At 43.2% G+C, this 26,670-nt stretch overlaps 1 protein-coding gene across 2 annotated transcripts in view; it reads right to left on the minus strand.

The window, feature by feature from the left end:
- The window catches only part of SYTL5 (synaptotagmin like 5), a 102,505-nt gene that overhangs the window by 60,434 nt on the left and 15,401 nt on the right, over positions 1 to 26,670 (minus strand). The window lies entirely within an intron of this gene.

A 26,670-nucleotide genomic window follows, 5' to 3' on the forward strand; every position in this document is an offset into this window, starting at 1 on the left:
TCAGGCTGATTGGTGAGATTTTGAGGGAGAAAGAGCAGATTAAAGACAAAAATATAAATGCAATCAATCAATCAATCAATCAAAAACCCAAATAAATCCTCCCTCTGTCAAAACTGACTTTGAAAAAAAATGTTGGTGACCATTTTGTAGTCACAGTTGCTGAAGAGACTGGATAGTTTTCACTTGAAGCAATGAAAGCTTTCTATTCTTCTTGTACTGGAGCTGATGAAAAACTCCCCCCCCCCCCAGTTCCATTTCATTTCATCTTTAACATAAGCTCTTTTACATATGATAGTCAATGGGACTAACCATAAGTCCAGGCATGCTCAGTAGTGCTCACTCTTTCTCCCCCCCCCCATCCCAGCTGATTTAGAATGGTGTGCGGGGGGGGGGGCTGCCTATTATCTCATATTATTAGTGGCTGAGAAAGAGAAAGATTCCACTGTTTGGTGGGCTCATGGCGGTGGGAGCTGAATGTGCTGGGAAAGGTGGGGACAGCCCCCACCCCCAAGTCTGCTGGGAAACAGACTCTCCTCACACTCTGATTTCCAAGCAGATTCAAACCCTTCCACCAGTCGACCAAACAGAACTTGGTAAGAGTTAGGAAGGCTTCTTGAGTTCTACTGATGGGAGCACAGTGGTTAGAGAAACAATGCTGTGCTAGCCTTGAGCCATGGGGAGTGATAAAACGGGGGACTACTTCAGTTGAGTCCAGGTAAGGCAGGCAGAAATTCAACTGGCAAAGATGGTAGCCCATCTCTATATGAGAAGTTTGGGATGAGGCAGGTGAACATCTATCTGTGTTGATAGTAGTTGGGAGGAATCCTTGAGTTCTACTGAAGGGAGTAAAGTACAGTAGTTACAGTAATAGTGCTGTGTGAGCCTTGAATCCCAAGGAGCATTAAAAGGGGGGAGGGGACTACTTCAGTTGCCTCCAGGAAACACAGGCAGAAATCAACTGGGAAAGTTGGTAGTCCTATCTCTGTATAAGCTGTTTGAGATGAGGTAGGTGAGCATCTACCTGCACCGATAGGAGCTGGAAGGACTCATTGAGTTCTACTGAAGGGAGTAAGGTACAGTGGTTAGAGTCAGGCATGTAAAGTAAAGTGGTCAGTAAGGTACAGTGGTTACAGCAGCTTCCTCTGGCAGCAGAGAAAGCTGCTCCAGCTGGTCTAGGGACTACAGAAGCAAGCAAGCTCCCAGAGAGCGAGTGATCAGAGCGAGCAAACAGGGGGAGCAAACAGGAGTTGGCCAAGGGAGCTACAGTGGCAGAAGAGACAAAGGAGACAAAGGCAAAGAGCAGAGCAGAGCAGAGGAAGCTGCTCCAGCTGCTCTAGGGACTACAGAAGAAAGCAAGCTCCCAGACAGCAAACGATCAGAGCGAGTGAACAGGGGGAGCAAACAGGAGTTGGCTAGGGGAGCTACAGTGGCAGAAGAGACAAAGGAGACAAAGGCAAAGAGGTAAGTGGGCTGGGGGAAGCTGGAGGAAGCCCAGAGGGCTATTCATTTCCTGCTGAGTGGCTGTGAGCTCACCAGGTGCCCCTGAGAGCTTCAGTTAATTGGGGGGGGAGTGGCCTGAGTACTCCCAGCAGCTGAGTGGGCAGGAAGCTTCAGTCTGTTTCCTGCCTCCCAGCTGAGCAGAGCAGAGCAGAGCAGAGGAAGCTGCTCCAGCTGGTCTAGGGACTACAGAAGCAAGCAAGCTCCCAAAGAGCAAGCGATCAGAGCGAGTGGACAGGGGGAGCAAACAGGAGTTGGCCAGGGGAGTTCGACAGGGGAAGTCAAGGGGGAGGCCCCTAACATTTTTTATAAATTTTATTTGTCTTATTACACACACTTCCATACCAGTGGGACTCTGTTTTTAACGTGCAGTGAGTAGAGGGCCAGGCACAGGCTACTCTAGAACAATCAGGAAGCTAGACACAAAAAGGGAAAAGAGACTATGGAAGGACAAGACTCTCCAGTGGTGGTGACCTGCAAGGTGTGTGCCATGTTTGTTTTCTTGCCTGAGAACAACATGGCCGACACCGGCAAGAAGTGCAAGTTGATCACGCTGCTGGAAGGAAAAGTAAGAGGACTGAAGCAGGGAGTGTCGACCCTCCAGGGAATAAGAGAACACTAAGAGTTCTTGGACAGAATGGTAGAACTACAGCAGCAAAGCAAAGAACAGAAGCTAGAAGAGCAACAGCAAGCTGAGGAAGAAGAGGAAACAGCTGAGGAGAGGAAAAATGAAGTAGAGGATACTCCTTGGAAAAGGGTGACAGTTAGGAGCAGAAGAACTAGATGCCACTTGCACCAGTGGAAGCAGTGAAACTAGGAAACCATTTCCAGGTACTTGAGGATGAGAATGGAGGACAGCCTGCAGAGGAAGAATTAAAGGGGAAGCTATATGAGCGAGAGCAAGTGGCTGAAGGTCAGCCACGCAGAGGCAATGAAACTAAGGCCTACAGCTACAAGGAGAGTAGTAGTAGTAGTAGTAGTGAGAGACTCCTTACTGCGTGGGATCGAAACGCAAGTATGTTGTGAAGACCCGTGGACTCGCCAGGTATGCTGTCTCCCAGGAGGACGGATTAGAGATGTGACTGAAGGGTTGCCTGCACTCATAAAGCCCACCGACAGGTAGCCCTTTCTTCTCATCCATGTAGGAACAAATGATACCGCCAAGCGGAGCTACGAAGAAATCACGTCAGACTTTGAAGCCTTGGGAAGGAAATTCAAGAACTTTGGGGCTCAGATAGTTTTCTCATCCATCCTTCCAGTAGTTAGAAGAGGGAAAGAAAGGGAAAGAAAAATACTCTGGGTAAATGACTGGCCATGAAGTTGGTGCCGACGAGAGAGATTTGGATTCTGGGACCACGGGCTATACTTTCTGGAAGATGGACTGCTGGCAAGGGACGGGTTGCCTCTCACAAAGGCTGGGAAGAATGTGTTTGGCCACAGCATGAAGAACTTTACCAGGAGGGCTTTAAACTGAATGCTACGGGGAAGGGAGACGTAAAGATGGGGGTAACAATGGACGGAGGCTCACGCACTGCAACGGAGAGAACAGCTCTAATAGCACCCAATAACAGTCTTCAGACACATATAGAAGGAAAGCCAGACCATGAAGCACATGGTCTTCAATGTCTATATACTAATGCCCAGAGTAGGGGAAACAAACAGAGCGAACTTTATACAGGAGGGAAATTATGACTTGATAGGTATAACTGAGACTTGGTGGGATGACTCTCATGACTGGAATACAGCAATTGAAGGACATAACTTGTTCAAAAAGAGCAGGAGGAACAGAAAGGGAGGTGGGGTTGCACTGTATGTGAAAAATACATACTTCTGCACAGAAATACAGGAGGATGAGCTTGGTAGCCCCATCGAGGGCATCTGGGTTAAAATAAATGGAGCAAAGAATAAAAGGAACATGGTGGTTGGAGTCTACTACTGGCCACCCAATCAAGGAGAAGGCGAGGATGAAACTTTTGAAAAGCAAATAGCCAATGTTTCAAGGAAGTATGAGGGGGACTTCAATTTCCCCGATATTTGTTGGGAGACAAATTCTGCAAAACATGGCCCTTCCAGGAAATTCCTGACTTGTGTGGCAGATAACTTCCTCCTACAGAAATTAGAGGTAGGAACTAGAGGATCGGCTATCCTTGACTTGATCCTAACCAACAGAGATGACTTAGTGGATAAAGTAGCAGTTACAGGAACTCTGGGGGAAAGCGACAATGTTGTACTTGAGTTCTTGGTTCTAAAGAAAAAGGAAGGAAGGAAGCAAAAGTCGAGTGTAGTCAAACGCATACCCTGAATTTTAGGAAAGCTTATTTTAATAAACTCAGAACAATGATAAGTAAGGTCCCATGGCAAGCGATGCTAATGAGAAAAAGAGTCCAAGATGGGTGGGAGTTTTTACAAAAGGAAATTCTCAAGGAACAATTACAAACAATTCCAACAAGAAAAAAAGGAGGAAGACAACAGAAGAAGCCAATGTGACTTCACAAAAAACTTAGAGATGACCTGAAAACAAAAAAGGACACATATAGGAAGTGGAAAGAAGGCCAAGCAACAAAGGAAGAGTACAGGCAGGGAGCACAGAATGGCAGGGATGGCATCAGGAAGGCTAAAGCTGAAAACCAGCTGAGGTTAGCGAGGGATGCTAAAAGCAACAAAAAAGTTTTCTTCAACTACGTGCATAGAAAAAAGACAGAGGAAAGAAATGGTGGTTCAGCTATTAAATAAGGATGGCAAAATAGTAACAGATGACAAAGAAAAGGCAGAAGTGCTCAATTCCTACTTTGGCTCTGTCTTCTCCCAAAAGAGGGTCTATGAGTCCCCTGGCAAAGGCAAAGTACAGGCTGAAGGGACGTGATTGCAGCTTGAGATCGACAGGCATATGGTCAAGGAACACCTCATTACTTTAAATGAGTTCAAATCTCCAGAGCCAGATGAACTGCATCCTAGAGTAATAAAGGAACTGGCAGGAGAACTCTCAGAACCGCTGTCTATTCTCTTTGAGAAATCATGGAGGACGGGGGAAGTGCCAGATGACTGGAGGAGGGCTAATGTTGTCCCTGTCTTCAAAAAGGGCAAAAAGGAGGAACCTGGGAACTACAGACCAGTCAGTCTGACATCAATCCCTGGGAAAATTCTGGAGCAGATTATAAAGCAATCCATCTGTAAGCACCTTGAAAACAATGCAGTGATTACTTAAAGCCAACATGGATTTGTCAAGAACAAATTTGTCAAGAACAAAAAACAAGATCAGACAAATCTGATCTCATTTTTTGATCAGGTAACCTCCCTTGTGGACTATGGGAATGCTGTGGACATAATGTACCTCGACTTCAGCAAAGCTTTTGACAAAATGCCCCATGATATCCCGATGAGCAAACTAGCTCAAAGTGGGCTTGATGAAACAACGATCCGGTGGATCCACAGCTGGCTATAGAATTGGATCCAAAGAGTGCTTATCAATGGGATCTTCTCAAACTGGGGAGAGGTAACAAGCAGGGTACCACAGGGCTCTGTCCTGGGCCCAGTGCTCTTCAACATTTTTATTAATGAGTTGGAGGAGGAGGTGCAGGGAATGCTGATCAGATTTGCAGATGACACCAAATTGGGCAGGATAGCTAATACTTTGGAAGACAGAAACAAAATTCAAAGTGATCTTGATAGACTGGAGCATTGGGGAGAAAACATCAGAATGAAATTTAATACAGGATAAATGCCAAGTTCTGCACCTAGGAAAAAGAAATCAAATGCACAGTTACAAGATGGATGATACGTGGCTCAACAACACTACAAGTGAGAAGGATCTTGGAACTGTTGTAGATCACAAGCTGAATATGAGCCAACAATGTGATGTGGCTGCAAAAAAGGCAAATGCTCTTTTGGGCTGCATCTGGGCACTGCCCTTTATGAAGGATGCAGACAAGCTGAAGAAGGTTCAGAGGAGGGCAATGAAGATGATCAGGGGAGTGGAAACAAAGCCTTATGAAGAGAGACTGGAAGAACTGGACATGTTTAGCCTTGAGAAGAGAAGACTGAGGGGAGATACGATAGCGCTCTTCAAGTACTTGAAAGGTTGTCACAGAGAAGAAGGCCAGGATTTCTTCTCGATCATCCTAGAGTGCAAGACATGGAATAATGGGCTCAAGTTACAGGAAGCCAGATTCCGGCTGAACAACAGGAAAAACGTCCTGACTGTTAGAGCAATACGACGATGGAACCAATGACCTAGGGAGGTGGTGGGCTCTCCCACACTGCAGGCATTCAAGACGAGGCTGGACAGCCATCTGTCAGGGATGCTCTGACTTGGATTCCTGCATTGAGCAGGGGGTTGGACTCAATGGTCTTGTAGGCCCCTTCCAACCCTACTATTCTATGATTCTGTGTTTACTTAAAAGAAAAATCCATTGTGTTCTGGGTGGCTTACTCACAAGTAACTTACATTTTGCAATTTTAATTTTGCATCAATATGCAGAGGCCTCCAATCAGTGGAATAGGGAAACAATAATAAGGAATTTGGTGAGTCTGGTTCCCTTTAGCAGGACTTTTTAATTTTATCTCGCTTGAGGAAAAACTGAAATCAGACGATGAAACCTAAGATGTATATAGACTGTTTCCTACTCATTTGTTATTTTTCGTGTGAGAGTCCATGTGTGTGCGTGTGTGTGTGTGTGTGCGTGCGTAGCACTCTCACATATTAAACGCTGCAATTATATCTGTACGGGCACACAGGGATACTTCTAGCCTGGAGTTAGTAATAGCTGAGAAAAGGCTGTCAGCAGCAAGCCATTTGTTGCCATGACAACTAACAGCCTTTCATTCAGCTTTTCTCTGCCCACCAGTCTCCTCCCCTCCTCAGTTCCTGTTTGACAAAGGGGAGGGGGAAAAGGAAAGGAAAGCTTCCTCTTGTGAAAGCACTGAGTCATTACTGACCCCTAGAGGGGCGACATTTTTCTTTGGCGTTTTCCTGGCAGACAATAGCGGGGTGGTTTGCCATTGCCTTCCCCAGTCGTGACTACCTTTCCCCCAGCAAGCTGGGTGCTCATTTTACCGACCTCGGAAGGATGGAGGGCTGAGTCGACCTGAGCCGGCTACCTGAGACCCGGTTTCCGCTGGGATCGAACTAGACAAGCAACTGCACTGATAGGTAAAAGGAGACTACTCCCACTTTCAATCTGTCCACGAAGTCTTAAGAATTTTGCAGCCCCTAGGAGAGGAGAAATCAAGTCAAATGCAGACTCACCAGTTCAAAAACTATCAGTCTATCCTTCGTTCAGAAGTAGTAGAGCGCCAGGAACAAAACAGCTTGGTTGGCTTTCTTTCTTTGAAGAGGCAATCATGTTTCCCCCTTACACTGTACCTCTGAATATGCTCCAGCTCAGTTTGGGAAAACAAAGGTAACAGCAGCAAGCATGACTGAGCTTCAAAATCTCTGAAGGTTTCTCAAATCTACCCATGAAATTCTCCACCTGAACCTCAAAACTGATAAATATGGTGCTCCAGTTTCGCATTTTTTAGAATGTGGATGAGAAAGTGGAGATGCATTCTTTGCCTAGCCCATCCTGTTTCCCAGCAGATTCAGGCCTCCCACCACACAAAACAGCTATTTGGGCACGGGTGGGGGGGAGACGGGATTTCTCTTGGAAACAGGTGCATAAGCTGGACCGTCCTCATACACCTGTTTCCATGCAAATTCAGACATCCCACCATCACCCCACCAAACAGCTGTTTCATGGGCTGCAGGGGTAGCCAATTGTGGTATGAGATCAACCAAATAATCCTCTATAGCTCTACTCAGCAACAAGTCCCATTGAGTTCAATGGGGTTCACTCCCAGGTAAGTAGGTATAGGTCTGCAGCCTAAGTGAAAAAGAGATTCAAGGAAGATAGCAATTTTGAAAAGCAGCATTACCTGAAGCACAGGTGCAGAATATCCCCACTTAGAGGTAAAATTGAATTATAAATCGCGAAGGCATAAATATTTTTTTTACTATTTTATTAATAATTAATACTTATTTTATGGTTGTATATTCCAGAGAAAATACATTTTTCAAAGTGCCATCGATTATAATGAATTTCCCTTACATTTACAGTGCAATCATATGGGTCTACTCAGAAGTAAGTCCCACTGAGTACAATGGAGCATACTCCCAAGTAAGTGGGTATAGGATTTCAGCCTTGGTATATTATCAGAGAGAGCATAACTTCTGGGGCTGATTTATTAATTTTAAAATGCGTTTGAACTCATAACACTGACTTTGATTTTATATTAGATACTGACATGGTATCCCCTTCATGGATCACTGCCTTGTTGCAGTGAAGGGGCTTGCGTAACCCAGTGAAGCCATAAGCTATGCCGTGCAGGGCTACCCAAGACAGACAGGTCATGGCGGAGAGTTCTGACAAAATGTGGTCCACTGGAGAAGGAAATGGCAACCCACTCCAGTATTCTTGCCAAGAAAACCCCATGGAACATATCACAAGGCTAAAAGATATGATGCCGGAAGATGAGCCCCTCAGGTGGGAAGGTGTCCAATATACCACTGGAGAAGAGCAGAGGGAATTTCCAAGTAGCGCCAGAAAGAGTGAAGCGGCTGGGCCAAAGCCAAAAGGACACTCAGCTGTGGATGTGTCTGGTGGTGAAAAGAAAGTCCGATATTGTAAAGAACAATATTGTTTAGGAACCTGGAATGTAATATCAATGAATCAAGGTAAGCTGGAGGTGGTCAAACATGAGATGGCAAGACTGAACATCGATATCTTGGGAATCAGTGAACTAAAATGGACAGGCATTGGTGAATTTAATTCAGGTGACCATCATATCTACCACTGTAGGCAAGAATTCCTTAGAAGAAATGGAGTAGCACTCATAGTCAATAAAAGGGTGGGAAAAGCAGTACTGGGGTACAATCTCAAAAATGATAGAATGATCTCAGTACGAATCCAAGGCAAACCATTCAACATCACAGTAATTCAGGTCTATGCCCCAACCACTGAGGCCGAAGAAGCTGAGGTCGATTGGTTCTATGAAGACCTACAACACCTTCTAGAACTAACACCAAAAAAAGATGTCCTCTTCATCATAGGGGATTGGAATGCTAAAGTAGGAAGTCAAGAAATCACCGGGATAACAGGCAGGCATGGCCTTGGTGTACAAAATGAAGCAGGACAAAGGCTAATAGAGTTTTGCCAAGAGAACACGCTGATCATAGCAAACACTCTTTTCCAACAGCACAAGAGGCGACTCTACACATGGACATCACCAGATGGTCAATATCGAAATCAGATGGATTATGTCCTTTGCAGCCAAAGATGGAGAAGCTCTATACAGTCAGTCAAAACAAGACCTGGAGCTGACTGTGGCTCAGATCATGAGCTCCTTATTACAAAATTTCGGCTGAAATTGAAGAATGTAGGGAAAACCACTAAACCATTCAGGTATGACCTAAATCATATCCCTTATGAATATACAGTGGAGGTGAGGAATAGATTTCAGGGATTAGACCTGATAGACAGAGTGCCTGAGGAACTGTGGACGGAGGTCCGTAACACTGTTCAGGAGGCAGCAACTAAATCTATCCCAAAGAAAAAGAAATGCAAGAAAGCGAAGTGGCTGTCTGATGAGGCTTTACAAGTAGCTGAGGAAAGAAGGGAAGCTAAAAGCAAGGGAGAAAGGGGAAGATATACCCAACTGAATGCAGAGTTCCAGAGAACAGCAAGGAGAGACAAGAAGGCCTTCTTAAATGAACAATGCAAAGAAATCGAGGAAAACAATAGAATAGGAAAGACTAGAGATCTTTTCAAGAAAATCAGAGATCTCAAGGGAACGTTTTGTGCAAAGACGGGCATGATAAAGGACAAAGAAGGCAGGGACCTAACAGAAGCAGATGAGATTAAGAAGAGGTGGAAAGAATACCCAGAAGAACTATACAGGAAAGATCTTAATGCCCCTGACAGCCATGTTAGTGCGGTCACTGAACTTGAGCCGGACATCCTAGAGAGTGAAGTCAAGTGGGCCTTAGGAAGCATGACTAACAACAAAGCTAGCGGAGAGGACAGTATTCCAGTTGAGCTATTTAAAATCCTAAAAGATGATGCTGTTAAAGTGCTGCACTCAATATGCCAACACATTTGGAACACTCAACAGTGGCCACAAGACTGGAAAAGGTCAGTTTACATTCCAGTTCCAAAGAAGGGCAATGCCAAAGAGTGTTCAAAATTGGGAAAGGAGTACGACAAGGCTGTATATTGTCACCCTGCTTATTTAATTTATATGCAGAGTACATCATGAGAAATGCCGGGTTGGATGAATCACAGGTTGGAATTCAGATTGCCGGGAGAATTATCAACAACCTCAGATACGTGGACGATGCCTAATGGCAGAAAGCGAAGAGGATCTAAAGAGCCTCTTGTTGAGGGTGAAAGTGGAGAGTGCAAAAGCTGGTTTGAAACTCAATATTAAAAAAACTAAGATCATGGCATCTGGCCCCATCACTTCCTGGCAGGGGAAGAAATGGAAGCAGTGACAGATTTTATTTTATTGGGCTTCAAGATCACCACAGACGGTGACTGTAGCCATGAAATGAAAAGACGCTTGCTCCTGGGGAGGAAAGCTTATGACACATCTAGACAGCATAGTAAGAAGCAGAGACATCACCTTGCCAACAAAGGTCCGTATAATCAAAGCTATGGTTTTCCCAGTAGTAATGTATGGCTGTGAGAGCTGGACTATAAGGAAGGCTGCACACAGAAGAATTGATGCTTTCGAACTGTGGTGCTAGAGAAGACTCTTACGAGTCCCCTGGACTGCAAGGAGGTCAAATCAGTCAATCCTAAAGGAGATCAACCCTGACTGCTCATTGGAAGGACAGATACTGAAACTGAAGCTCAAATATTTTGGCCACCTAATGCGAAGAGAAAACTCCCTGGAAAAGACCCTGATCCTGGGAAAGATTAAAGGCAAAAGGAGAAGGGGACGGCAGAGGATGAGATGGCTAGATAGCACCACCGATGTGATGAATATGAACTTGAGCACACTCTGGGAGAGAGCGGAGGACAGGAAGACGTGGCGTGCTATGGTCCATGGGGTCATGAAGAGTCAGACACAACTGAACGACTGAACAACTGACATGGTATAAGGTCCAGGCTGCGAGTTCCTTGGTTGCCAACTGAATATCTGAAATTAAATCCCTCTGTTAAACCCATGAAATTCAATAATAAAAAAAACCTATGGTTTACAAAAAAAAGTTAAGGCTGTACAGTTTTAAACCAAGCACCAAAAAGTTGTTCATCATCAGTTTTCCACAACCCCATAGTCACCTCTGCATATCATATTCTCCATTATGTCCACATGGTTTATCTGCTTTGTGAGAATGAGAATTTCACTTGCATTTTCTGCCTCCTGAGGGAGGATGTGGTGTTAAGTGTGACACTTTGTTCAAAATTTCCCTGCTTGTTGGTGCTTCGTTTAAAACTGTGCAGCCTTAACTCTTTTTGTAAACCGTGGGTTTTTTGTTTATTAAATATACATATACACTGGCATTCAAGTTGGCAAGGTGAAGACTATGGTTAATTAGCAAGAATATCAAATACTGCTAAGGGAGCAGTGCTATGAACCCCAGGCTTTGTCTGAGGGGCCATAGGATACTAGGGATTCCCCCCACTCGGTTTGGAGACAACTCTCTGACCTCAGAAGGGGAAGTCAGAAATCCGACCCTCTGACCCCTCTCTGTTTTAGCCAGTGCAAAAAGAACTGTGGCACTGCCCTCTGAGGTCGGAAAATTGACCTCAAAGAGGGGGGAAAGGGGGCGTTCCGGTGGGTGGGGAGGGGAGGAGACCCGAGAGGTCAGGCTAAAGCTATCCTGAGGCCTCTCCAGCTTCCTTCCCTCACCCTTCGAAGTGCCATCACAAGACAGGCAAAAACCCTGTCTAGTAAAAAATGCAGGGTGGGAGGATGGGGAGGTGAAGATCGCCTCCACCGCTCCTCCCATCCTGCACTGGATGATCAGAAGCCTCCGAGCTCATGGGCTTCCAATCGTGGGTGCAATTGATAAGATTGCACCCTATATAGCCATTTTTACAGGGCCAGACATATGCTGGTTTTGTACATAGTTTGAAAGTAACACACCATAACAAATGCCACCATGTTGTGAGAATTCTTATGAGTTTCATCTCTTCAAGTTACATTTCAGCACAAATATACAGCAGCAAGAGGGCATTCTTAGCACATTCATCAAGTTAAAACAGAAATTTGAACCCACCTTTTCACTTTTGGCAATAATGCTAGCTTCCTCACATGCAGTCTTGGCACAGCTCTTCTCTTTTATCTAAATGATTAGGTAATAACCTGAAATCATGTCAGCATCTGATAAAGCCCAATTTGAATGTTTGCATCATCCTGCTGCATTCCATTTTTTGACTCTAACTAAATGTGGACTCCATGGCTTGAACATTGGCCACTTCCTTCCTCCTCTTCCCCCCAGTTTGCTTTGTCTACCTTCTTGCCTGATGAAGAGTTCTGAAGAACTTGAAAGCTTGCACACCATGTTCTGATCTCTTGAGTTGGCCTAATAAAGGTATTGCCCTAATATGGCTTTTGCAGTAACAGACTGTAATACTTAAGGACTGAAGATTTAAAGATCTAGATTAAACTAGGAATGAGTTAAAATGCATTTGGTTCACATTTCAATGCAAACTTAACAAATTTGCACTGTTCAAGCCTAAACATAAATTGGAATGCAGTTTACTGCAAAAATCCACATATTTCCAAAGTTTGAAATGCAGTTCACTCCCCAGGAAAAAAAATGTGTACAAAATGAGCTGTTGTTTTTAATGTGCACAAAAAATATGTATATTCCAAAAATGTGTACCAAATGTGTATATTTGGAAAGACATACATAAAAACTCTTTATTCAGTGGGGAAAATACATACATCTGCAAAAACAGTCAAAAGTGCACACAAAAATGCATACATTCAGGAAATGTGTACAAAAATGGGGATTTTCAAGTGCATACAAATTTTCATGTGGCCTAAAAAAACTGCAATCCAATGCAGATTCATGATGGGTTCAACTTGACCAGAAATTAGAACTTGCGCAAAATTGAGCTTGACCAATTTGCCTACATTAAAGCTACTAACCCTTCCTATAAATACTAAGCTTTAAAAACAATTAGCTGGTTGTGTACTTCCCATTTTCCCAAGCGGTGAAGTTCCAGGGGTAGCACTATCTCAGTTTAGCTTCCTTTGGAAGACAGAACACTGGAGACCTATGTTGTTTTTGTAATATTTGGCTTATTTACGATATACAAGTACAGCCTACTTGGAAATAAGCAACATATGCATTCCTATCATGATGAAGCAGAATCACTATCCAACATTAGATCTTCAGAGAAGCATCCTGAACCCCAAAATGCTTACAGCCTTCAACTTACAGCTCACTTACTCTTGTGCTCTACTTCTCTTTCTGTCTCAGGTCCAAAATGGCTTGTTTTGTTCCTACATACGGACACACCTTACCTTTACCTTACATAAGCTCTCTCCCTAAACTGGGGAGGGATGTTTCAACTTCCAAACTCCAATATAATGGAGTCAATGTCATATAATGGCTCCATTCAAAACACTTGAGAGACCTCCAACTATCTGATATTTCTGTAGCAACATCTTTGTATTTTGGGGAGGTGAATGATAAAAAGGGTCTCTGAAAACTGCCTAAAGTGATTTGTTCTCTGTTTCTACAGTCATTTTGAAATGACTGTAGAACATTGTAAATCCAAAGTGACTCATGTGAATCCAAAGTATACCAAATGGCAGACAGCAGGACACACCAGACTTCTTCCAGAAATCTCCAGTTATTATAATTCACTGGGGAAAACTGGGGCAGAAAAACTTGGATTGGAGGGGTGGGAGAACAAGTACATCTTAACTGAGAGTGGTACTTGATTATGTGCAGACTTGTTCTGGCCCCTGAAGAGATTATGCAGGCCCAATCACTCATTCAAGCTTCTGCTGCAGAAGTGAATCCGTTTCTTCCAGTTCACTCGTACGGCATGCTGGTGCTGGGCCTTCTTGCTTATCCCTTAAACACAGAGCACAATACAAACACTATTGCCAACACTTCTTTTCCTATTTAAGCATAGTATTGTTGTGAAGTTGTCAGTGCTTTGGAAGCAAATACAACAGGTGAGTTGATCTCCAACAATATTTGTATTAGTCCCGTAGAATAAGCTTCTGCTGGCACAGTTACTGATTATCTCATGATTTAATATTGCAGCTTAGGTATTTTAATAGCTCCTTTAACTGTTAGGAGCTACTTCATGAATTGGCTTCTAGTAAAACAACATATCTTCGGCCAATTTTAATGGTGTACTTGTCGATTCTTATTCTACTCCCATATGATGCAATGGTACTGACTGAAGCATCTCATGTTTCTTATTCACTTGCAATGCAATGTAACTTAAATCCTTGATTGTTTCAAATACCAACTTTCCTGGAAACTAGAGGCCAAAACAGACAGTACTTTAAATCCGTATCTAACAACTACATCTTTTTTTCATTTTTACTCTGGACTATGCAGAGGGGGCCCAGTCCAGAGTACAACCACAGGAGGGGGAGAAGGGTTAAAGCCACCTATCTCCCTCATGCTAGGGTTCCAATCCAGATCAGGCCCCCTGCACCTACTCTAGCATAAAATTGAAAAACGTAGCTGCTAGATACGGATTTAAAATCATGTCTGTTTTGCTCTTAAACCAGTCAATGTTTTGTTCCCCTGTTTTACTTTCAGTAAACCTGCACTCCGAGGTTGGTTCCCAGAGAACCGACCTTCCAACCCTTCTGTGCTGCCTCGCAGGTAGCATGGAATGGCCCCATGCTCTGTGCTCGCAAGAGGAGTGCGGAGCAGTCACAATGGGGCGTTCCGGGGCGGGGAGGGCAGAAATGCCGGTACGACACGTCCTATGTGTCGTACCGACAGCCTCCTTCCCCACTCCGCCTTCCTGCGGCTAGACAGCCAATATCGGCTGTCTAACCAAAAATGCAGGGCAGGTGAAGCGCAGAGGGAACGATCCCCTCCATGCTTCTCCTGCCCTGCATTGGATAGGCGGCTGCCTCCAAGTTAGGAGACAGCCACCTATCTGCATAGGATTGCGCCCTTAGTCACTCAATGAAGTGCCACTGACAATGTACAACAAAGTCTATGATCGTACAGGAATTTGAAGTGCTAAGTACAGAAATGCATATGTAGAAGAATCACACCAGGTTGAAGGATAGGCACAGAAACAACTGGGCAGATTATAACATTCCCAATCCCCATGTATACAATAATATCAACAGGAATATTCAGTTTGTGCTGTCCTGTCTCCTACCAAGGGGGACACAAACTTTTTCTCATGCTCTGTCTTTCACACAGAGAACTTCCAATAATCCTCCACAAGCACCTGTCTCCCACCCAGGTGCAGAAAATCCTTTATTCAAGATCTCCTGCTGCACAACTTTTAAATCCTCTCCTGTTAAACTTTCTCCATATGGCCAGGCCATCACCCTCGGACTTAATTGAAGCTTACTTGCTGGGTGCGGCTCACCATCAGCCCATGTACCTCTTCTTCTCCATGCACACACTCAATCAGTCATGCAGTAGCAATACTGAGAGCCAGGGGGCTATACGTAACAAGGAGTCTCTCCCCAGTCCTGATCTTCCAGTGATATCTGCCTCTTTGGGTTGAGCCTGCTGCAGGTCCCGCAGATAAGCTTCCACCATGGAGAGTAAATTCCCCACACTGGAAGATTACAATCACAGAGCTAATGAAGTTCTTCCCCCAGGCTCTCTTCCTCACCACTTCTAGGTACCTCCTCCCAAAGACATTCCCAAAGTCACATTTTATGGGGAGGGCCTCCACCCAACTCCCAACTGACATTCTCCAGCAGTCTATCTGTACAGTTGGTCAGCCACAAGCTAATAGCTAAAGGACAAAAGCCCTTTGGCTCACACCTCAGGCAAGCCAAGAGGTTTATGTACCTGCAGTGAGAGGAGACAAATACACTTTCAAAGCCTGGCTTCACCAGATGTGTGCTATCCAGCACATAGGCTAGAAAGCAGTGGATGTTACTGTCCCCTAACTGGTAGGGCTTCTCTTCACACAGGCGAATGGATTTTCTTCTCCTGGCAACAGTGTTGACTACTAAAGTAAAAGGGAAGATGGTGGTGGAAAAGTCCTCTTTCCAACTCTTCTTATTCTGTAAAGCATCATGTGGGACTTACTTCTCAATTAACATGCATAGAATTCTGCTGTAAGTCCCACTATGTTCAATGGGATTTATGCTATATAAGTGCATCTAGGATTGCAGTCTTCATGAATAAATGAATTAAAAAAACAGTAAGCAAAAAGTAAATCAACAATATTTCAGTTTCCTTCCTTTGTTTTGCTAGAATGTTAGCAAAGTGCACCTACCTTATTCCCTAAATAACTAGATTCCCTAATGCATAGCTTTCACTGGAAGAAAGGAAAAAGATTCATTTTAATTGTTTTGTGATTGCATTTTACAAAATATGGTTCTTTAACAGCTAAGAATTCAACAAGGCTACGCTTATCATGGTGCTGGCAGAAATAGATGTCATGGCGGTCTGAAAAATTTAAGAAGCTAAAATGATCAAAAGCAAGAAATACGTAACAAGTGTTTTTCATTTTCTACTTCAGAACAAAAGCATATCTGTGGTGCTAAATCACCTGTGCAGAAAAGGCTTAGGACATGAGTCACCTCAATCTTATCATCTCGCCTGCAGCACTTGTACTAAACTAAAGCTTGTCTTGTTATGGATAAGCTATACCCTATGTTTCATCACTGTCATGGCATTCCCATTTAACTACTACACTGCAATGGGAAATGAAATGAATTTTAAAAACCTACACCCATGTAGAGGTTTGGAGAAAGCACTCGATCAAGCCAATAGGCATAGGTTACATTTGTCACAGTAGTGAACTATCTGAGTTGCACAGAATGGCTTCTGCTCATACTGTAAGAAGTGTTTCAGTTCTGTTGAGTGTTAATGTTTATTATTAGGTGACAAGTTCAGTTGACTACGTAATAAACAGAACTCAATTACACAGATTCCACACATATACCCCAATATTTATCCAAGCCAAAAAGTAATTCTGAATGTATATTTTACTGATATGATTGCCAGTCTTGTGTGTGAGCATTCACAGATGCAACAGAAAGACTGAAAGTGCTATAAATGCGCCTGGGAATGATTCTACATGATGACATACCATCATTTACAAAGTAATTGTATGGAAAAAATACAGTTCCTCTGTAAACAATGGTACATTATCATGTAGCAGCATTCCAGGCCCATTTTCAAAGCGTGTGGCAGCAGCACATCTAACCAAGCCTAGGCTTGGCTTTTTAAAGCCCCCAAATGCCCCCCTGCCAATTAAGCCTTCGGCCACCTCATATGGAACCAGGGCACTGAGCTATAGGCCCAGGGCATGGGAGTCACTGGCCACACTCTAATAATGCCCCTGAACCAGGGTACCTAAAGGTACCTAAACATCCCCCTATGTGCCGAACAACATCTGAGACCCTCCTCCAAGTGTTCCCATCATCTGAGATGTGGTAGGTAGCTATTGGCAGAACAGTATTTTTAGTGTTGGTGTCCAGTTCTTAGAACGATTTCTCCAGGGAGGCTCAGCAGACAACCAGTTCACACGTAATGCCAATTCATGGCTTATTTAACCCATTAATTGGCAGGGGTGAGTGGAAGTGAGCAAGTGTGCTGCCTCCAGCATGCTCCTAACTTCTGCTTTCAATTAACAACCTACAGTCACCCCATTCGTAGGTTGTTAGCATGATGTCTGAACCCAGACACTCTGGGTTGTTTCGGGGTTAAATAATCCAGAGTTAACTCAACAACACATTGTAGGTTAACTCTGGGTTGTTTAACCCCCAAACCACTCAGAGTGTCCAGGTCTGGATGTCACACTAACAACCTACAAACAGGACAATTGTAGGTTGTTAATTGAAGACAGAAGTGACGAACACGCTTTGCTCCTGCCTATGCCTAACAATCCATGGTTTAAACAACCCATGGGCTGTTATATGTGAACCAGCTCTTACTCCAACATAATTTCAACATCAGGAAAAGACTTTATTTTCCCAGCCCTTTAAATCAAATCTGATCTGTGTTACCTCTGCAGAGTGATTTTATGGTGCTTTTATCTGTTTATGTGTTATATTTTAGTTGTTCACTGTATTTTAATTAAGTAAATCACCCTGGGAATTAATTGATGGACAATGTATAAACACCCATAATCAAATCAATATCTAAAGTTCCTGACATTTCAGAAAAAATTATGGTAATATATTCTAATAATGAATTATTTTCCATTATTTTAAATGCTACCATTTCTAAGTTACTGCTTTTCAGTACTTACATTTTGATTATTTTTGCCTCAGATTTGTATCTGGCCAGAATTCTTTGCATAACACTCTATATTCCTTTACAATGCTATGCATAGTATATCCCAAAATAGTAGAGGACAGCAAAAGGTTTATCCTCAGTTCAGTTCAGCATTGTAATGTTTAGCAACCTGCTTGGTGATACGTCTCTGCAGTGGACTATAGCAATTCATAGGTCAAACACAGCATGAATCCAAACATTTGCAGAAAGACCCCAGGACACAGTGCTTTTACATTTCACAGTGTCTCTCCACAGGGTTATGTTTTTTCTGGTAGAAGGGAAGCACTGTATTGTACAAGGAGGGAAGAATACTATCTGAAACACCTTGACAATATGGCTTTTCCTTCTAACATCCTAAGGACACTTTTAAGTAAGTATCTTTCAAATCAATTGGACTTGTTTCCCAGTAAACATTTTTGGGAGGTCTAAGGACAAACATGTGAAGATCTCATTTGCCTAAACATATTTTCTCAAAGGAGCAAACAAGGTTTTAAGTTGTTATTAAATATTATCTCTCATTATTATGGCAGTGTGTGCAGAGAAAGGGCCTGCATATTGCACGCACCTGCTGGGCGGAGCTACAGATCTCTGTGCACAGGGACACTCTGCGCCTTCACGACAACTTCCATGTCTGTGAGGGCCAGGCCACCTGGTCAGGATTAGGATTCTGATTCGGCACACTGGTTGGTTTGTTTTTCAGAAGTTATGTGGGTAAGAACTCTTACCCACCGCTACTTTGTAGCTTATAAATCCCTGTTTTATGTCAGAAATAGACAGTCTGTCACTTTAGATCCTTCTCACAATATCATCCTCTACTGTCTAAATATGGGTCATGACATTTAACAATCCTTGAAGGCAAGGAACATGGCTGTAGTAGTTTATAACAAAATACCGTACGGATGACTGCTGTACAGTTGGATGGAACAGGAAATGGTAGGAAAATGACGGAACTGTAGTGTTTAAAGTGATTTGTAACAAGATGTAATCAGAACTCTTATGTTCTGTCAATGTGTTTGCAACAATTCCTGTGAACATTTTTACTTTACTTTCATAAGATCACTTATGAAAGGGGTGTAATTTGATAAGTTCAACAACAAACCAGAATCTGTATGTAAACCCCATGTATCAAATAAGATTGTTAAATCATTCACAAGTCATCTAAAAATAACTAATTTGCAGGTAATGTTTCAAACCCATAATGGAAATAATGAGACACTGAGGCTGCAATCCTAGATACACACTTACCTGGGATTAAGTCTCACTGAACACAATGAGGCTTACTGTCAGGTAGTCCTGTTTAGACTTGCACTGAAAATCAATAATCAAAAATCAATGGAAGGAGGACCTAACACTCAGTGGAAGGCAGGGGGCATTTTAAAGTTTGCAAACATACATTTCCATATAAGCATTAAAACTCAGCATGTCCAGGAGTCCAGTCTTATGACTAGTTCAGTTTCATATTTGAATTCCAGCAAAAAAAAATCACCAGCACCTGGGGGGAAACTTTATAACAATGGAGGTACCTCCAATATTACTAAGGGGGTGGGGGAATATCTGCAAACTTAAGCTCTGAAAATAGTTTGATAGTCTCTGAAAGAACCCACCTAATATAACAACACATTTAAATGGGATGTATGAGTTACCAGTACTAAGCAGCTGCAAAGGGAGTATCCATAAAGTTTGATGCTTTTTAAAGCCTATTTAGTGCTCGCTCTAGTACAAAGAATTCCGCAAAAGGCTCATTACATGCATAATGGCAAATTTTAATGTCTGTAATGTGTAAATCCATTAATTAAAGTCAAAAGATGATCATGTAAGAAAGGGAAAGTCTGGGGGGAATACAGAAATGCATTTATTAGCACTGAACAACAGTACATTACATGACTGTACTGGGAGAATCACACACCAATACCAACTTTCTGCTGTCACATCTTTGCTACCCTTTCCTTTCTCCTGGCTATGCAAAATATCTCATGAATGCCTCTAGGGCTCTATCTACACTTCAAATCTTTATCAGTTTTATACTGCTTGTGTTGTAATGGCTGCCTTTCAAAAGTCTTATGAACTGCAATTTCGCAAGATGCTAATAACTCTTTCCATGAGATCTCCAGCCCATTTCTCAGGGTTTCCTGGTAAGAGGGAATGCCTATTAAACCAGTTTAAGTCTGCAGTGTGGGTATATACTAAACATAGCCTTCCAAGTCAGTACAGTTCTTTGCACCAGTATCTAATATATCTGCTCCCAAAGTTTTATAAGGTGTGGCACTTCAAGGAAACATTCCAAACGAGGATGTGTGCTCTGAGTTGGAACATCTCCTATGCAGCTTCAAAATATATTACACCTTCCTTTCTTATCCTGAACAGGTTCCACTTACAACCATGCAGAATATGCTCTATACAAGATGTCTATAAAGATCATAATCATTTGCAACAGTGACCCTGGCAATGTGTGCTACACAGAGATGCATAGTGGATGTGGTGGAGGACACTGTCCCATCGCCAGTGCTGAAGTAAGATTCAGCTGCCAGTCCAGCTGGCTTCTGTGCATAGAATGGGGAGGGGATGCCATCTTGTCCTTCACCTCAAACAGCAACATGTCTTAGGCCAGCCCTGGTTCTAAAAACCTTATTTTTAAAAAATGTACTTGACAAATAGAAGTGGTTCATGGCTGCTGATAAAACAATTGCCCCAAACATGACAAGTGGAGTAAGGATATCCAACTTTGCTACCCTTCCCACTGAAAACACCGACAGCCCTCTTAGGATCATGTAATCCTAAGTATTTCTACTCAAAAATAAGTCCCTCTAAGTTCAATAGGGCTTTCTTCCAGATAATTGTACATAGAACCCCAGCATTAAATACTTGGTGTAGTGTTGTAGTCTCAAAAGACTTCAGGGCCACCAACGGCTTTGGAAATCTAGCAAAGAGAGCCATCCATGTCCTGAAGCACTGCAGGTCCCACAGTTGGGCCATAAAATTAATACACTGTTTCTACACTACATGTTTCTCTAGCTTTTTCACCCTTTGCCAGCATTTATTACTCAAAAAGATATTTACACTTTTGCTAAGCAATGTTTCAAATATGTATTGGAAACAAAGAGAAACACCTGTTGCATTTTTGTAAAAAATAAAATAAAAGGCTTTGCAATCCAAAACACTACTTGAATGAATTATCACCTCACTGTTCAAAAGAAGTGACATTTAGGCAGAGTTTTGAAAATACAGAATGCTGTGGAGCTTTTCAGTTTGATCGCCATGGCTTCCCAGACTACCATGCAAAAGTACTGCACAGAACAGGTGGGGCTTTCAGACAGGAAGTAAGCAGGGCAGAAAACAAGGGGGGTTGTGACAATGTTCCAGGGCCTGGGGGTGACCCAATGCGAAACAACCGTCTGGTGGAGAGTATGGCTTCTGTAGCCAAGCATTAGCCCTGGACCCTCCTAACAATGTTAGATGAGGGAGAGGAACCTATACATTCTCTCAGGGGTCATGCTAGGTTAATCATTACTGGCAAAAGTGGGGACCTATTAAAATTTTACACTTAAATATGCAGCTATTAGATGCTCATGATAGGATAGGATGAAAAGTTCTCTACTCTGGCCCTTTCTGAGTAGCTTATGCTACTTGCACAATGGGATAAAGGAGTGCAACATTTCTGAGAATTGTTTGAGAATGTGAGGGCAACTTGTGGCCATCCATATATTCCGGCCCACAGCTTCCATCAGCACTAGCCAGCATAGCCAGTTGTGAGGGATGATGGGAGTTGTAGGCCAAAACATCTGGAGGGCCCAAGATGCCCCACCACTGATGTAGACTGTAAAAGAAGAGTTGGTTGGAGGATTACCTTTTCCCGATAGGCATGGTCCATTCTTGCATTAAGAGAGCCTTCCCACAGAGCTAGCCCTGAATGTCCTTCACAGCATTTTAACAAGCAAACAAAAAAGGTCTGGCTGTGTGAAATTCCTCCTTGATTGGAAAATTCTTTCTAGACTGCAGACTACAGCAAGTTGTTAGCTCATCTCAGCCGCCTTTCATTTGTTCAACCAGACAAGAAGCTGTATAAATTCTGCTGCTACATTTACAATTTGAGTACTTTTACTATTCAGAATTTCAGCATGAAAACAGGAGAGGAGAAAACTTAAGTCCCCCCTCCTGAATCGCCATGGTCCCAAATTGGGGACGGCCTGGGCTTAGCAGAGGGAAGTCAATCAGGCATACATACATGGCTGTCTTAGGAACAGGAACGGGCTGTGAGGAGGAGCCAAGGAGGCTTTCTTGCATTGTTGAAGAAAATAACAATGGATGAAGGCTCATGCACCACAACGGAGAGAACAGCTCTAATAGCACCCAATAAGAGTCTTCACAAACATGTAGGAAGAAAGCCAGACCATGAAGCACATGGTCTTCGATGCCTATATACTGATGCCCAGAGTATGGGACACAAAGAGATCGAATTTGAACTCCTAATACAGGAGGGAAATTATGACTTGATAGGTATAAGTGAAGTGAGACATGGTGGGTTGACTCTCATGTATGGAATATAGCAACTGAAGGATCTAACTTGTTCAAAAAGAACAGGAGGAACAGAAAGGGAGGTGGGGTTGCACTATATGTTAAAAATACATATCTCTGCACAGAAATACAGGAGGATGAGTTTGGTAGTCCCGTCAAGGGCATCTGGGTTAAAATAAATGCAACAAAGAATAAAAAGAACCTGGCGGTCGGAGTCTACTACTGGCCACCCAATCAAGGAGAAGACAAAGATGAAACTTTTGAAAAGCAAATAGCCAATGTTTCAAGGAAGCATGATGTGGTAGTAATGGGGGACTTCAATTTCCCTGATATTTGTTGGGAGACAAATTCTGCAAAACATGGCCCCTCCAGGAAATTCCTGACTTGAGTGGCGGATTACTTCCTCCTACAGAAAGTAGAGGAAGAAACTAGAGGATTGGCTATCCTTGACTTGATCCTAACCAACAGAGATGACTTAGTGGGTAAAGCAGCAGTTACAGGAACTCTGGGGGAAAACGACCATGTTATACTTGAGTTCATGCTTCTAAAGGAGGCAAAAGCTGAGTGTAGCCAGATGCGTACCCTGGATTTTAGGAAAGCTTATTTTAATAAACTCAGAACAATGATCAGTAAGGTCCTGTGGCAAGCAACTGTAATGAGAAAAGGAGTCCAAGATGGGTGGGAGTTTTTACAAAAGGAAATTCTCAAGGAACAATTACAAACAATTCCAACAAGAAAAAAAGGAGGAAGACAACAGAAGAAGCCAATGTGACTTCACAAAAAACTTAGAGATGACCTGAAAACAAAAAAGGACACATATAGGAAGTGGAAAGAAGGCCAAGCAACAAAGGAAGAGTACAGGCAGGGAGCACAGAATGGCAGGGATGGCACCAGGAAGGCTAAAGCTGAGAACCAGCTGAGGTTAGCGAGGGATGCTAAGAGCAACAAAAAAGCTTTCTTCAGCTACATGCATAGTAAAAAGACAGAGGAAAGAAATGGTGGTTCAGCTATTAAATAAGGATGGCAAAATAGTAACAGATGACAAAGAAAAGGCAGAAGTGCTCAATTCCTACTTTGGCTCTGTCTTCTCCCAAAAGAGGGTCTATGACCCCCCTGGCAAAGGCGAAGTACAGGCTGAAGGGACAGGATTGCAGCTTGAGATCGACAGGCATATGGTCAAGGAACACCCTGTTACTTTGAATGAGTTCAAATCTCCAGGGCCAGATGAACTGCACCCTAGAGTAACAAAGGAACTGGCAAAAGAACTCTCAGAACTACTGTCTATTCTCTTTTAGCAATCATTGAGGATGGGTGAAGTGCCAGATGACTGGAGGAGGGCGAATGTTGTCCCTATCTTCAAAAAGGGTAAAAAGGAGGAACCTGGAAACTACAGACCAGTCACTCTGACATCAATCCCTGGGAAAATTCTGGAGCAGATGATAAAGCAATCCATCTGTAAGCACTCTGAAAACAATGCAGTGATTACTCGAAGCCAACATGGATTTGTCAAGAACAAATCCTGCGAGATGAATCTGATCTCATTTTTTGACCAGGTAACAACAAAGCTAGCGGAGATGACAGTATTCCAGCTGAGCTATTTAAAATCCTAAAAGATGATGCTGTTAAAGTGCTGCATTCAATATGCCAACACATTTGGAACACTCAACAGTGGCCACAAGACTGGAAAAGGTCAGTTTATATTCCAGTTCCAAAGAAGGGCAATGCCAAAGAGTGTTCAAACTACCGTACAATTGTGCTCATTTCACACGCCAGCAAGGTTATACTCAAAATCCTACAAGCTAGGCTTCAGCAGTATGTGAACCGAGAACTACCAGAAGTACAAGCTGGGTTTCGAAGAGGCAGAGGAACTAGAGATCAAATCGCCAACATTCGCTGGATCATGGAGAAAGCAAGAGAATTCCAGAAAAATGTCTATTTCTGCTTCATTGACTACACTAAAGCCTTTGATTGTGTGGATCACAACAAACTCTGGCAAATTCTTAAAGAGATGGGAGTACCAGACCACCTTACCTGTCTCCTGAGAAACCTGTACGAGGGACAAGAAGCAACAGTAAGAACCGGACATGGAACAACCGATTGGTTCAAAATTGGGAAAGGAGTACGACAAGGCTGTATATTGTCACCCTGCTTATTTAATTTATTTGCAGAGTACATCATGAGAAACGCCGGGTTGGATGAATTACAGGTCGGAATTAAGATTGCTGGGAGAATTATCAACAACCTCAGATATGCAGATAATACCACCCTAATGGCAGAAAGCGAAGAGGATCTAAAGGGCCTCTTGTTGAGGGTGAAAGAGGTGAGTGCAAAAGCTGGTTTGAAACTCAACATTAAAAAAACGAAGATCATGGCATCTGGCCCCATCACTTCCTGGCATATAGAAGGGGAAGAAATGGCAGCAGTGACAGATTTTATTTTCTTGGGCTCCAAGATCACTGCAGACGGTGACTGTAGCCATGAAATTAAAAGACGCTTGCTCCTTGGGAGGAAAGCTAAGGCAAACCTAGACAGCATAGTAAGAAAGAGAGACATCACCTTGCTGACAAAGGTCCGTATAATCAAAGCTATGGTTCTCCCAGTAGTAACGTATGGCTGTGAGAGCTGGACTATAAGGAAGGCTGAGCGCCGAAGAATTGATGCTTTTGAACTGTGGTGCTGGAGAAGACTAACGAGTCCCCTGGACTGCAAGGAGGTCAAATCAATCAATCCTAAAGGAAATCAACCCTGAGTGCTCATTGGAAGGACAGATATTGAAGCTGAAGTTCAAATATTTTATTTTATTTATTATTTTAGTTTTTGTGAACCGCCCAGAGAGCTTCGGCTATTGGGCGGTATAGAAATAAATAAATAAATAAATAAATATTTTGGCCACCTAATGTGAAGAGAAAACTCATTGGAAAAGACCCTGATGCTGGGAAAGATCGAAGGCAAAAGGAGAAGGGGACGGCAGAGGATGAGATGGCTAGATAGCATCACCAATGCAATGAATATGAATTTGAGCACACTCCGGGAGAGAGCGGAGGACAGGAAGGCCTGGCGTGCTATGGTCCATGGGGTCACGAAGAGTCGGACACGACTTAACGACTGAACAACAACAACAAAACCTCCCTTGTGGGCTGTGGGTATGCTGTGCACATAATATACCTCGACTTCAGCAAAGCTTTCAACAGAGTGCCCCATGATATCCTGATGAGCAAACTAGCTCGAAGTGGGCTAGATGAAACAACTCTCAAGTGGATCCACAGTTGGCTACAGAATTGGACTCAAAGAGTGCTTATCAATGGGATCTTCTCAAACTGGGGAGAGGTAACGAGCGGGGTAGCGCAGGGATCAGTCCTGGGCCCAGTGCTCTTCAACGTTTTTCTTAATGACTTGGAGGAGGAGGTGCAAGGAATGCTGAACAAATTTGCACATGACACCAAATTGGGCAGGATAGCTAATACTCTGGAAGACAGAAACAAAATTGAAAGTGATGTTGATAGTCTGGAGTGCTGGGCAGGAAACAACAGAATGAAATTTAATAGGGATAAATGCCAAGTTCTGCACCTAGGAAAAAGAAACCAAATGCACAGTTACAAGATGGGGAATACATGGCTCAACAACACTACAAGCAAGAAGGATCTTGGAATTGTTGTACATCACAAGCTGAATATGAGCCATCAATGTGATGTGGCTGCAGAAAAGGAAAATGCTCTTTTGGGCTGCATTAATAGAAGCATGGCTTCCAAATCCCGGGAAGTACTAGTTCCCCTCTCCTCAGCACTGGTTAGGCCTCATCTGGAGTACTGTGTCCAGTTCTGGGCACCACACTTTAAGAAGGACGCAGACAAGCTGGAGAGGGTTCTGAGGAGGGCAACAAAGATGATCAGGGGACTGGAAATAAAGCCCTATGTGGAGAGACTGAAAGAAATGGGCATGTTTAGCCTTGAGAAGAGAAGACTGAGGGGAGACATGATAGCGCTGTTCAAGTTTTCACAGACAGGAAAGCCAGGATCTCTTCTCGATCATCCCAGAATGCAGGACACGGAATAATGGGCTCATGTTACAGGAAGCCAGATTCTGGCTAGACAACAGGAAAAACTTCCTGACTGTTAGAGTAATACGACAACGGAACCAATTATCTTGGGAGGTAGTGGGCTCTCCCACACTGGAGGCATTCAAGACGAGGTTAGACAGCCATCTGTCAG

Source organism: Heloderma suspectum, chromosome 3 (genome assembly GCF_057233095.1).
Source record: "Heloderma suspectum isolate Gila_16-S chromosome 3, 16-S_ref, whole genome shotgun sequence".
NCBI classification, from domain to species: Eukaryota; Metazoa; Chordata; class Lepidosauria; order Squamata; family Helodermatidae; genus Heloderma; species Heloderma suspectum.